This window comes from Leopardus geoffroyi, chromosome B3, assembly GCF_018350155.1.
Source record: "Leopardus geoffroyi isolate Oge1 chromosome B3, O.geoffroyi_Oge1_pat1.0, whole genome shotgun sequence".
Lineage (NCBI taxonomy): Eukaryota > Metazoa > Chordata > Mammalia > Carnivora > Felidae > Leopardus > Leopardus geoffroyi.
The window spans coordinates 116943912-116957228 of record NC_059337.1 but is presented as its reverse complement, the minus strand read 5'-3'; the positions used below and the strand labels follow the sequence as shown (position 1 = coordinate 116957228).

Sequence of the window (13317 nt, the reverse complement as noted above, 5' to 3'; positions counted from 1 at the left end):
AATTTCATCTAGTATTGATCTTAAGAAGTTGTCTCTCTTTTGTACTCTCGGTGCCCCTGGGAAACTTCAATGTAGGCTGACCCAAAGCCTCTAAAAAGTCTGCAGGAGGTAAGCATTTGAGTTCTGTTCTTCTTTGAGTTGGTGTATCCAAAATCCAATTCTCAATTAATCTACTGTCTGTCGCTGAACTACCTTTAAAGAGGAAAGTGTCCGCCTAGGTTTTATGGAAGACATAGTTCGTCAGAACAACAAGCAGAAAAGAGAGAAGCTGCATCGGTGGACATGAGGCTCGACAAGCGGGGAGGAGACTCCAGTGTTCAACTGACCTCTGAATCTGCTATACTCATTGTGTTGTCTGGATGGCCAGTGTAAGGCATTATGATTATTAGGTTTCTTGCTACCACCACAAACAGCACCAAGAAAAGCCCAGGAGACTGCACCAACACACATTTTCTTTTCTTTTTATACTTACTAAATGGTTGGGACTTCCCATAAAACAATTAAAAGTAGGTCTTTGCCTTTGTGTCTCATGCCAGCAAACTATCAGTCCTCATAAATGTGACCAGTTGTTCTTTTTTTATTCTATTCTCAAGAAAAGAAAGTGCAGAGCTTTTTAAAATTTCCTCAGCTACTCTCCCATTAAAAGCAGAAACCTAGGACGCAATGACCAAATTGGAATAAGAGAAAAATTTAAACAGCATCTCACTCATCTATTAGTACGTAACTGTCTACATAAGAAAGGGAAAGTCCAAAGCAAAAAGAAAACATTTGGGAAAATTATTCAAATATTTCAATGTGGAAAGCAAGTAATTCAGTCAGAGATTATCATCAATTAACATCACTCTATGTTTCTCGCTGGGCATTGAGAAAGAATATAGAAACAAAAAAATTTAAAGGAAGGAAAAGAAGTGTGCTTTCTCAATTCGATTTTGTATTCTAGAACAATATTACTCAAAACATAAATAAATAAAAATGTAGGAGAATGGTGGATATAAGAAGATACACATGGGACACATGGGACAGAACATGTAACGCTTCGTGGGTTTGTTTGGTTTGGTGTGGTCTTTTAGATTTCTGTTTTCTTCTGACGAAGCGAATTGATTCAGACAGACATCCCTTAAGTGGAGAGTCTTTGGATAGGTAAGTGTGCATTTAGAAGGCCAAGAAAGAGACATGGCACCAACAGGTCTGGCAAACCCTTCGATCAAAGCCTCCCTTGTCTGTGTGACCAGTTATGAATGCTTAAGAGAAGAATCTCCCACCTGACCTAACAGATAAACTCGACTAGCCTCATCAGATATTATCTCCATTAAAAGAAGTGATTTAAGTGCCCCAGGGTTCAGGTTAAGCTGAGCAACTCAATTCAAAAGACAAGGTATAGCTGCTACAACACGAAAGCTAAACAAGCTTGGCCTCAACAGTAATCCTCAACGTAAGGCCTCCACTGACAACTGTCATACTCAAGTTCAATCAGGAGCCGATCCTTACTTAAGAGTGTTTAGAATACAGAAAGACACATGGGGACTGCACAGAAGGTACATGTTTCTCTTGTATACAGGGACTCCGGAGGGGAAAAAAGTGAACCCTGAAAAGTAACTTCCAAGATTGAGGTGAAGACCAGAGGGTACGGATTTCTCTTCCTTCACAGAGTACCTGAGCTACAGTCATGGGGCATTCCTGCTGGCTTCCTGCTTCACCACTAAGCAATTTTTGATGGTTCCAAAGATGCTACTTTCTCAAAGACAGGTTTTCAATTGTGTTGCTAATAAAAGACGTGGGCTTTTCAAATGGCTACAAATTACAGAGACCTACAAATCCTTCTTGGATTTCACATTATTAAAGAAGAATGATGCTGAGATTGGTCAAATAAATGCTAGCAGGAAAGTGTCCTAATGCACTTTAAAAACATTTTCAGAGATAATCATTCCTCAATTCCTCTTCCTGAAATTCAAGGAAGGTCGGAAACAGCTAGCCACTGTGAAAGCAGCGCTCCAATTACCCCGCGGGCTTCAGGAGAGAAGCCCTAAACTCTGCACAAAGGTTTACAATGGAGAGATGCTCAGATAACCTTGACCGTCCTTTGTAGGACATAATGCTCCAGAAGAGCAGTAGTGCTTCTGTTCCCAACAAAGTAGCAGATAAGAAAAATCCCCAGGTCTTTGTTTCAGCAAAACCAATGAAACAGACATATCCCTAAACCACTTGCTTTATCTCAATTTCAGAGTTTAAATTATATTTAAGCATATTATAGCATTTTTAGCTTGTGGAAATGTCTCTCTCTCTCTCTCTCAATCAGAATGAAGCTGTTGTTTTCCTCAATAAGCATATACCCTTTTACAACTTATTAAAGTGTCTGAGAAGTGTCCACTGAAACATTAGAGCATGCCTAAGGTGGACCTGGGCTCCTACCCGGGAGTAATAACCAAGGGCAAGCACTCTGAGATCAATGGTAAGACCCACATTGGTAAATGTCGGCAGTACATCATCCAACCATCTCTCAGTTTTTCAGGATAAGCCCTGCTTATCCAAATTAAAATTTCCAAATTATACACTAATGTACCAGAGTTAACAACATGGGTTGAGGTATAAACCCCCATCACATTTTAAGAAACCCAAGGGAGATTTTCTGAAACGTATTTACTATGGAATGGGAACATGAGTAGGTAACAAAAGCCATCTTATTATTAATTTAAGTATCCAGGAAAAAACCTGAACGATTTTATCTGCAAAGATGACGACGCTGAATTCAGAAATCAATGAGTAAAAACTACACAGGAGCCTCGCATCCTCTCCGTTTCCATTTCTGCCTGTCAGCGGTCACACAATGAAGTAGGAAAATCCGGTGAGGAAAAAACTGAGGATCCACACTTGAGGGGTCCAAATTTCACGACAAGTAGCAGGTCTTCCAAGCACGAAAGTGTGAGTGATATGCCCTTCCCCCAACGTGACTTTGTGACTAAGCCACCAACTCACCTCATTCCACTTCAAAGTCACCGGTAAATCTTGTGTTTGAGTCCAACTTGAGGTATTCTCTCAAAACCTAGATTAAAATAATGATGAACTTCAGTATATAATAAAGTTCTTTTCAAACTCTGAAAAAACATACAATTGTACTTCACAATATTAAGGGGGGAAAAATCACAGCTACAAATCAAATCGTAACTGTGAAAGGCTATGCCCTACTCCTAAAACCTTCTTTAACTGGAAATCTCTTTATGTGTAGCTCAACACACATTTAAATGTAAGCCAACCAATAGCCACTCCCACTTAAACAACAAATTCTTAAACCTAGTTATTTAGTCTCTAGGCAGATTGCCCATCCAGGGCCTCTATAATCTGGTCAGGAAGTCTGAGGAGAAACTCAGGAACCTGAATGGGTAAGAAGGCCCCCAACAAAGTGATTTTCATGTAAGCAGCCTGTCACGTGCCTATGGGAGCAATTGTTCCGAACCAGTGGTTCTCAACAGGGGGTGATTTTGTACTGCAGGGGCTATCTTACAATGTCTGAAAATATTCTTGGTCGTCACAGCAAGGAGAGGACGTATGCTACCAGCATTCAATGGGTGCAAGCCAAGGATGCTGTTAACCCCTCCTACACTGCACAGGACAGCCCCCCCCCCCCCCGCCCCGAAGAATTATCCAGCCCCAAGTGACAACAGCACTGAGGGTGACAAACCCTGTTCCAAAGCAAACAACCATTCTGATTATTTAGAAATTTTACAATTCTCACACGGGTCATTTCAGGTAGGTTATAAGCTCCCACTACATTTCCTGTGACTAGTGAGCTTATTATTAGTTAAAAGATTCATACATGCCCCATATTAGTAACATGCAGTACATGTACCCATTCTAAAAATATTAAAATAAATCGGAGTAAACATGTCCTTAAGAGCTTCCAAGGAACTAATTTTTAAATTTTCACTCAGGAGAAATACTACATCAAACTAGGTGAACTCCCAAAAAGTCTGTTCCCAAGCATATAAAAAAAACGGAAGGTAAGAAGACTAAAAAGAATCAGAACTGGGGCGCCTGGGTGTCTCAGTCAGTTAAGCATCCAACTCTTTTTTTTTTTAATTTTTATTTATTTTTGAGGGAGACAGTGCGAGCGGGGGAAGGCAGAGAGAGAGAGAGAGAGGGAGACACAGAATCTGAAACAGGCTCCAGGCTCTGAGCTGTCAGCACAGAGTCCAACTTGGGGCTCGAACCCACAAACCATAAGATCATGACCTGAGCCAAAGTCAGATGCTCAACCAACTCAGCTACTCAGGCGCCCCAAGCGTCCAACTCTTAATTTCAGCTCAGGCCAGGATCCCAGGGTCATGGGGTTGTGCCCTGCACTGGGCTCCACACTGAGCATGGAACCTCCTTAAGATTTTCTCTCCTTCTCCCTCTGCCCCTCTCCCCCACTCGCACTATCTCTCCTCCTCTCTCTCTCTCTAAAATAAATAAACAAACAAACAAACAAACAAACAAACAAACAGAACCAGAACTTAGTTTCCCTCACAGATATTCTCAATTCCTGCTAAAGACAAGATGGACAAAGTTCCTCTTCCCAGCCTGTCACCCGAGATAGCAGGACTCTCATCTTTTATTCAGCTAAATATGCAGGTACTTCAAAATCCACTTTAACTGTATTCAAAATGAGACTTACTGATAACAGATCTTTCAGTATCTATCCCAGTTGCTAAAACTTGCAGTTTTTACATGACTGGCCCCATACAACACACCCCCAGAATAGGTAAAGAAACCTGTAACACTCAAAACATATACTTTGCTTTGTCAAGCTTAATTAATGAGCCATAACTAGCTAATTACATAACTGAGACATACCTGACAACTGATTTGCACCAGTTAGGTACATGAACAAACATGTGGAGTCGAAAACTCAAACAAAAGGATATCATCTATGAACACACTTAGGAAGATTCCATGAGGATTAGTGCATTCCAACTGGACATTTCCTTGACGTGGTGTAGGAGTTTATATTCTAATTATAGACTGATTTCTTCCTCTGAGTCCCCGGTGCTGTGAGGAACTACCTAAATCAAACTCGAAGCATAATCCCCACAGGCAGTGGGCACCTGGATGAGTGGTGGGCGGTGGGCAGACTGGCATCCATAACCCCAGAGCACAGGCCGGGGGGGTTGGCGGGGTAGGCTGAACCCGAGTCGGAGCCGCGCTCCCACCTGGAGCTCCCTACCCGTGCTCCGGGAACCTCTGCACTAGCCGAACCATTAGGAAACTGGACTGAGCGCTGTGCTTGTCCAGAGGGAGGGCTAACATACAGTCTAGATTCAAGATGCTGTGAAGCCAGTGCAGAGCCCATCACACCTCCCCCTTAGAGGACGAAGACAACTGGGGAGGGCGGCCTCAGACAAAAGCTAGAAACTAATGACCTGGTCAGAGAGGATTTCTTGACACCCATCAGTGGCTCAGAGAACAAAGGAAAGTACTTTTTGCTTTATGAAGCGAAATGATTTTCAGGCCTTCCTTTCTTTCTACCAGAAAGGAAAAAAAAAGGAAGGTTGAAAAATTACTGGGAAGGTTCAGAAATATTAACGCACGATATGAAATTTATTTTACCCAGCCTCTGTGTTTCGAGATTTAAATCAGTCTTCAAATAAAAAATTCATAATTAAATTTCAAAACATAAACACTTTATTTTTTTTCCCTCTCCCCAGTAAAATATATTCTGTTCCAAAAAAGAAAGGTTGCTCAATTTCCTGTCAAAAGCAATCTAGAGAAGGCCACCTACACTGTAAAAGCAGCAAGAAAAAAAAATAACAAAATGCTGAAGAAAAGCCTGCACGAGTGGGTGTATACTAAGTGCAAGGTAACTACCACTCTGGGCTTTTTCAAGCTTTTTTTTTCCCTGATCATTCTGAGAAATATGAAAATTAGTGTAACTGCTAAAGACAAGTTTGTCCTCCAACCAATCTAAGGAAAACAAGCCTGATGATGGATTTCAGCTCCACCAAAGAGAGGGGTAGGAGAGGGCAATCAAGGCCTTTCACCCAGGATTCTTTGTACAGACAGACAACTTACACATAATGTTTTCAGAGAAGAAAGGCTGGTCTAACAATTAACCTTCTCCCCCACCATGTCGCATCCCAATCTTCATGAACTTTTAAAAATGTTTTTAATGTTTTTGAGAGACAGAGAGAGTGAGAGCACAAGCAGGGGAGAGGCAGAGAGAGAGGGAGACAGAGAATCCCAAGCAGGCTCAGCACTGTCAGCAGAGAGCCCTAGGTGGGGCTTGACCCCACAAACCATGAGGTCATGACCTGAGCCAAAGTCAGAGCTCAACCGAATGAGCCACCCAGGAGCCAGATAAACTTCATGAACTTTTAGAGTAGGACCAGCTTGGTCCTAATAAGCTTAATCCCAAACCTCTGGGGACTAACCACTCACATGAGCTGCCTAGATACGGGTTAGTACAGCATCAAATTCACCACTCTGTCTATACAATTCCCCTTACCCTGTATGCTTTCTGAAATTCTAAATGCTAAGGTAACAATCAACCAGCCCAACATTTTTTTACTGAAAGCCTACTGAAATATGCTCACTACTAAGGGAGATACAGTGGAGGGAGAAAAAAAAAAAAAAAAAAAGGAAAGGAAAGCTTGAATAGCTCACCAGCAAATTGAGGATAAAAGAACAAAAACACAAAGGAAGTCAAAATTAAAAACAGTATTGTCACTGAATTATAACACAGTAAAAGGCGCTATTTCTATAAATCATACTTTCCACAAAAAGGAGTTTGTCACAATAAATAATGAGCAGGGAAAACAACATATTAATGAAATGATGGTAAACATTTTAAAACCAGTACACCAGAAGACAAAGTAAGATATGGCAGAAAGCAACACTGTAGGACAGCTGTTAAGACAAGGCAACATGAGAAAGCAAACCTCTTAAACCTTAAATGATTTGTCTGATAAGCTAACAATTAACTGCAAACAAGAGGGAACTTTTTGTTCTATTCTGCTTAATAATCTCAGACCACCCTACAAAAAAAACTTGCAAGACTACTTAGTACAAATAACTATTTCTCAGAACCACTTGAGAGTAAGTAGCCAACATGATAGCCTCTCATCCCCACAGAGTTTAGGGAACAACTCCTCTGTAGAAGGGCATTCTCCTACAAAACTATAATTATGGCCATGAAAATCACCCAAATCATATGGTACCATCATCTAACCCACAGACCAGATCTTAACGTTCTCCAATTATCCCAATAATGTTCATTTTAGTAAAAGGATCCAGTCCATCCAGGATCTCACGCTGCACTCAGTTCCCACATTTCATTGGTGCATTTCAATCTAGAATTCCTCAGAGGTTCCTTGACTTTCATGACATTGACAATTATGAAGATCCCAGGCCATTTTTGTAGCATGTTCCCTAATTTGGGTTTATCTGATTCTTTCTTACGATTAGCTTCCAGTTATGAATTTTCAACACGGATACCAAAGAAGACAGTTCCCCTCATTGTACCCTACCAGGTGGTATGCTATTTTAATCTTTTTCCCTTACGGTAACGTGAACTTGTATCATGAACTTGACTTAGGGGGCATCTACCAGATTGCCACTGAAAAGTTAACTCTTTTTCCTTTGTAATTTCTAAGTACTTTGTGAGAGGATACTTTCAGACTATATAAATATCCTACCAACAAATGTTCACCCGATATTTGTGTCCAATGATAATTCTTGGCCAAATTATTTTATGACAGCTGCCAAAAAGTGATTTTCTAGTCTAATAATTCCTACCATTCTAGTGGGAGGAAAAAATGGTATTCAGAAAAGCCAAGATCTGGGTGTGCTTACTGCAACTGGGTTATTGCTGTTCCCTGGTCATCCAGGAGAACAGAAGAACATGCACACACTTCCTTCATTATTTGTTTTGTTTGGTCTGTTTTGTTTTTCGTCATTTCTTTCTATATCTATGTATACTGCAGACCAGGAGTTCATCCAGATGCCCTGAATTCCTATCCAAGCACAGCGTCTTTCTAGCTTTTCCCTTTCCCTTCCCTGTAACAGTCCTAAACCTGGCTCTCATTAACCTCACTTTTCCTTACTGGATTCATCCCCCCATGTCATTGAATGCTACCCCTAACTCTGACCTAGTATCAGAAAAGCCTTCTCTCTAACTAAAGGACCAGTAAAGGAGAAGCCCAGAGAGACAAAAATGTTATGACAGACTATATATAATATGATTCCATTTTGGCAAAGCCCAAACAGGCAAAGCTAAAAATATACTGTTTACAGATATATTCATTTTTTAAAGCAAGGGAATGCTGAACATCAAACTCAGGACAGTAGTCCCTCCAGGGCAAGGCAGAAGGATGGACTCACAGAGGAACCCAGTAGCTTCAAAGTGCTGATCAGGTTCTAGTGCTTAGTGAGCACCTGCCAGTCCTAAGCACAAGTTCCTTGACCCACAACTAAGCCTCACTAAACCATGAGGAGGCCATTAGCACAGTCTCAATTTTACCTTTAAGATCTGGGGTCTAGAAAGATTAAGCGCGTTTCCTATGGTCACACAACCAACAAGCAAGAGTTCAGACACAAACCCACGTCTGACTTGAACCCTCTTTTCCCTCGACTATTCCTCAAACAGAAGAAAGATAGGCAGGACAGATGGAGCTATGGTTCTAAGGCTAAGATTCCTCTGTGCCTCTGAACCATTTCTAGAATGCTATTTAGGGTACGGGCAAGTCTAGGTCCAAAACCAGGGGGTGGGGGAGGAGATAAAAATCTTCCTAAGGGCAAGGAAAGAGGGCAGAGGCACAAACCTGGGCCATACTGAGACTATGTGAACAACATAAACAATCCTTTAGGGAGAGTTTCTATTATATTCCATATAGGCTACAAATTCTGGCTCAGTTAAGTCACCAAATAAAATCTCCTCTCAGAGAGCCCTGGTAAAATCTTAATACTAAGTGTTTTGTTTTGAAATCAGGAAACAAAGGAGAGAAGACCAGCAAGCCATTCATGAAGTTCCAAACATATACCAAACGGGGCAAAATGACAAATCACTTAGCACAATGCATGAAACATGAAATAAGTAATAAAATGTTGAGCACTTTTAAAGAATGTGTATAATGGGGGGCGCCTGGGTGGCGCAGTCGGTTGAGCGTCCGACTTCAGCCAGGTCACGATCTCGTGGTCCGGGAGTTCGAGCCCCGCGTCGGGCTCTGGGCTGATGGCTCAGAGCCTGGAGCCTGTTTCCGATTCTGTGTCTCCCTCTCTCTCTGCCCCTCCCCCATTCATGCTCTGTCTCTCTCTGTCCCAAAAATAAATAAACGTTGAAAAAAAAAAAATTAAAAAAAAAAAAAAAAGAATGTGTATAATGGGATACTGAGGCAGAGCAACAATACTCTGAAGGAAAGACGAGACATCCCAGTAGGTTTAAATCCTGCTCTGCTACCTGGGGGTGTTTTAAAATTGCTAAAATCCAAAAAAATGGAACCCCATAAGAAGAAAAGAAAAAGAGCATATTTGTCTTCTCAAAAAGTCAGAAATAACTGCAATCTAACTGCACTTCTGGTAGAAATATCTGCAGAGTCTATTAGTGATTAATAACAACTCATACCACCCAGAAAAGTCTCATGATAGACACTAATGATTTTGTGATCTTAGTTCAAGTTTTCTATATTTATCTGTCTTTACAATGGGATATGTTTCCCCACTGTTGATTTCCAAGGGGTGGAGTATAAACCAAATCAGAAGTAATTTTAAGTCTAGACTCCTCCCCATACCTCCCCCACCACCGCCAAAAAAAAAAAAAAAAAAAAAAAAAAAAAGTCTATCTTCCCTTTCCTTTTCTTTCCAAAGAAATCTAGACCTAGGCCACAGACTAAACCAAATACTACACAACAAAAGAAAACAAAGCACATGTGTAAAATGGTGCAAAAAGAATTCAAAAGTAACAGCAACTTCATGCTGTAGCCTGAAACTGTCTATAATACATAAAGGTTAAGAAACCCAAAATGATCCTGGAAAGACAGTAAGTATGTGAGAAGCACACAGAAGGATAAACCTCATTAGATAAAAAAGGAAGGCATTTAACACACCTCCATAGGGCCTAGACTCGCTTTCTTTCTTTTTTCTTTCTTTCTTTCCTTCTTTCTTTCTCTTTCTTTCTTTCTTTCTTTCTTTCTTTCTTTTTTAGGCTTTTAAGTTACTTTCTTTATGAAAAGCAATCAGGTGCTGTTGAAATCAGCATCTGGTACTAAAAAGACAAGAAGTGGGGCGCCTGAGTGGCTCAGTCGGTTAAGTGTCCAACTTCAGCTCCGGTCATGATCTCACAGCTCATGAGTTCGGGCTCTGAGCTGACAGCTCAGAGCCTGGAGCCTGCTTCAGATTGTGTGTCTCCCTCTGTCTGCCCCTCCCCTGCTCACACTCTGTCTCTCGCATTGTCTCAAAAATAAATAAACATTTAAAAAAAATTTTCTTTAAAGACAAGAAGTTATCCTGAGGTATTTCTAAATGAAAATAACAAAAAGAATAAATTAATCCATAGGCACGTATTTCTTTCATCCTACTGTATTAAGCTTACATGATCACAAGACAAGCAGTAATCATTCCTGAGAATTTAGGGACAACATCCCAGCTTTAAAAGAAATTTAAAATCTAAAAAATAAATACGAAAAAAAATGTATTAGTTTAATGATGAAAAGGGGAACATCCTGAAACATATGAAAGATTTTTCTTGTAAACTCCCAGATAATGAATTTGGGGCAAAAGTCAATATGGCTATGGAAGAAATAAATCCTCCCAAGCTAATCTAATTTAGTGTTATTGAGACAACCCACTTATCAAGGGACTGCAAGACTTGAATTTCTTAACATTAGTGGATTTGACAACCCATGAAGACACAAGAAAAATGTTCTTCCCCCGGAAAGTATATACCAATGGTTCTCTGATCTCAAGTTGTACAAACTATGAATTCTTCCTTCCTGCAATTCAGAATGTAACAGTTAGAAATAAGTCCTTTTGCAAGCTTATTAGCCTCATCTTGAGGCTTCTCCAACTCAAAATCACTTCTATGTACCCATTTGTCTGAGACAAAAACCTAAGATTCATTGTCCATTCCACAGCCCATATCCATTCTGTTGAGTCCTGTAAATTCTACCTCCTGAAGGCCACCTTGAACCCTTCCCTCCTGTCTGTATCCACTGGCAACACACTAGTCCAAGCCACTCTTATCTCTCAACTAGACAACTGCCCCAGACTCCTCATTAATTTCCACCCACGATCATTTTCCACAGTGTAGTCAGACTGACTTTTTAAAAGGTTAAACTGCATAATGTTATTCCCCTGCTGAAAACCTACCAGTGGCTTTCCATATCCTGAGATGTCAAGAAGTGTGAAACAGGTAAGATTTTACTCTAATTTCCAAGCTAACATGTTAGACTGTCACAGGTGTATGAATACCACGGAGGACATGAGATGCTTGGGTCAGAGAGACAAAGGACTTGATTACTCACAGCAATAGCAGCAGTCAGAGTACCAGCATTTTTGGTGCCAGTCCCTTAAGGCCGAATTCCCACCAGGCGACACTTGCACAGCAGTGTGCTGTGTTACAGGAGAGTAACCCTGAGCTTAATGAACCCAAATCTTTTATAATGGGCAGTACACCTGCCTGACCTTTACCCCAGAAGAAGATACTATCTTGATCATACAGACAATAAGTGTACCTGATCTCTGCCCTGGAGGGTATCTTCCAAGGCTACTGACTATATAAATCATCCCTAAAAAGAGAGTCCAAAACAAAAGTAGTCAATGCAGAAACACAAGATACATGGAAAATTGTCTCCCAACGTTAGAATAAAAGCCAAATTTCTTACCATGGCCTATAAGGCCCTACACAATCAATCTGTTTCTCTTCAATTCATGTGGAACTCCTGTCTCTCTAGCTTACTATGGCTGTAGCTCCACTGCCACCTTTGGTGTCATCAGGTAAGTCAAGTTCTTTTCTGCCTCAGGACCTTTGCATATGCTTTCCTTTTGTCCAGAAATGTTCTTTCCCTTAGATGTCACTTCCTCAGAAATATCTTCTCGTGTCAATCTATCTATACAAGACCCTACACTCCCTGTTTATTCTTCTTTTTGTCACTTTTCTCACTTATTCATTCAGTCAGTAAACATTTACTGGGCACATACTATGTACCAATCATTATTATTATAGGCATAATAATTAACCTTATCCACTTATTTATTTACTAACAGTCTTCTTTAAAGGTAAAATCCTTGTCTTTACATTCATCCACAAAGGCCCAGAACTTAAAATTTGTGCCCTCAACAAAACTCTGTTGAATGAGTGAACAAGTACTACACTACAAAGTGCTAAAATATTTCCACATCAGCACTGAGCAAAAAGCATAAAATCAGAAGCTAGAAGTCCTAAATTCAAACCCTGGAGTCATCATTTAGTGGCACTTGAGCAATTCTATTAAATTCCCTGCAAGATGAAGAAAATTCTTCTCCTGCCTAACTCACAAGATTATTGTAAATGATGGAATCTATCTGGAAGCCCTTGCAAATGCTAAACATAACTTAAAACCAGTAACAAATCAAAAACAAAAACAAAACCAGCAACAAATCAATAGTTAATAGTCATGGGATAGTCATTCATTCAATAAGAATATACTAGGCCCTTTACTATGAGGGTAATACTATTACGAAAATTAAAATGTAACTTAAAAGTGTACAACTTTAAATGAAATCAGAAATTGGTTAGTTCTTTAATAAACTTGAGGAACAGTATTTTCCCTTTAAATACCCTTTGTACATGCTTTAAAAACTTTCAGATAAAAGGTGAGTCACCTTTACCTGTTCCCAATCCCAGAATATTAAAAGAATGTTTTCTACTTATTTTTTAAGCAAGTCACTCAAATGCCAATTTAGAAAAATTTTAGACTATATTTACACCACTGAACACCAGTCTCCAAAACAGGAATTTTCAGCCTTCTGGCAAAATTTATCAATTTATTAATTTGTTTCTTTTTACTGACTTCATGTGAAACCAAATGCAGCCTCTTTACTGCAAGGCGGTGTGTGTGGTAATCTGTGTGTGTGTGTGTGTGTGTGTGTGTGTGTGTGTGTGTGTACACATGCGTAGTGAAGGGAAAGGAAGCTTCATCTTACATTTGTAATAAAAAGAGCGCCTTTGGAATTAATGCTCCAGGCAGCCAACAAGAGGAAACAGAGTGACCATCCTGAAGTATAAACAGAGGGCTGGCAACCTGACCACTGACAGGGGCAGTCAACTCAGACAAGCCACACACATGGCGTTGAGTTCACCAACCAGCTCAT

At 40.2% G+C, this 13317-nt stretch overlaps 1 protein-coding gene across 17 annotated transcripts in view; it reads right to left on the bottom strand.

Annotated features, from left to right (window-relative positions):
- SIPA1L1 (signal induced proliferation associated 1 like 1) overlaps positions 1–13317 on the bottom strand; it is a 482475-nt gene that overhangs the window by 280409 nt on the left and 188749 nt on the right. For 16 of the 17 annotated variants that reach the window (XM_045451411.1, XM_045451407.1, XM_045451426.1 and 13 more), the window contains one exon: positions 2974–3040. The exons of the other annotated variant lie outside the window; for it this stretch is intronic. The gene's annotated coding sequence lies outside the window, so the exon portion shown is untranslated. The remainder of the gene's footprint in view (positions 1–2973; positions 3041–13317) is intronic. 17 annotated transcript variants of the gene reach the window in all.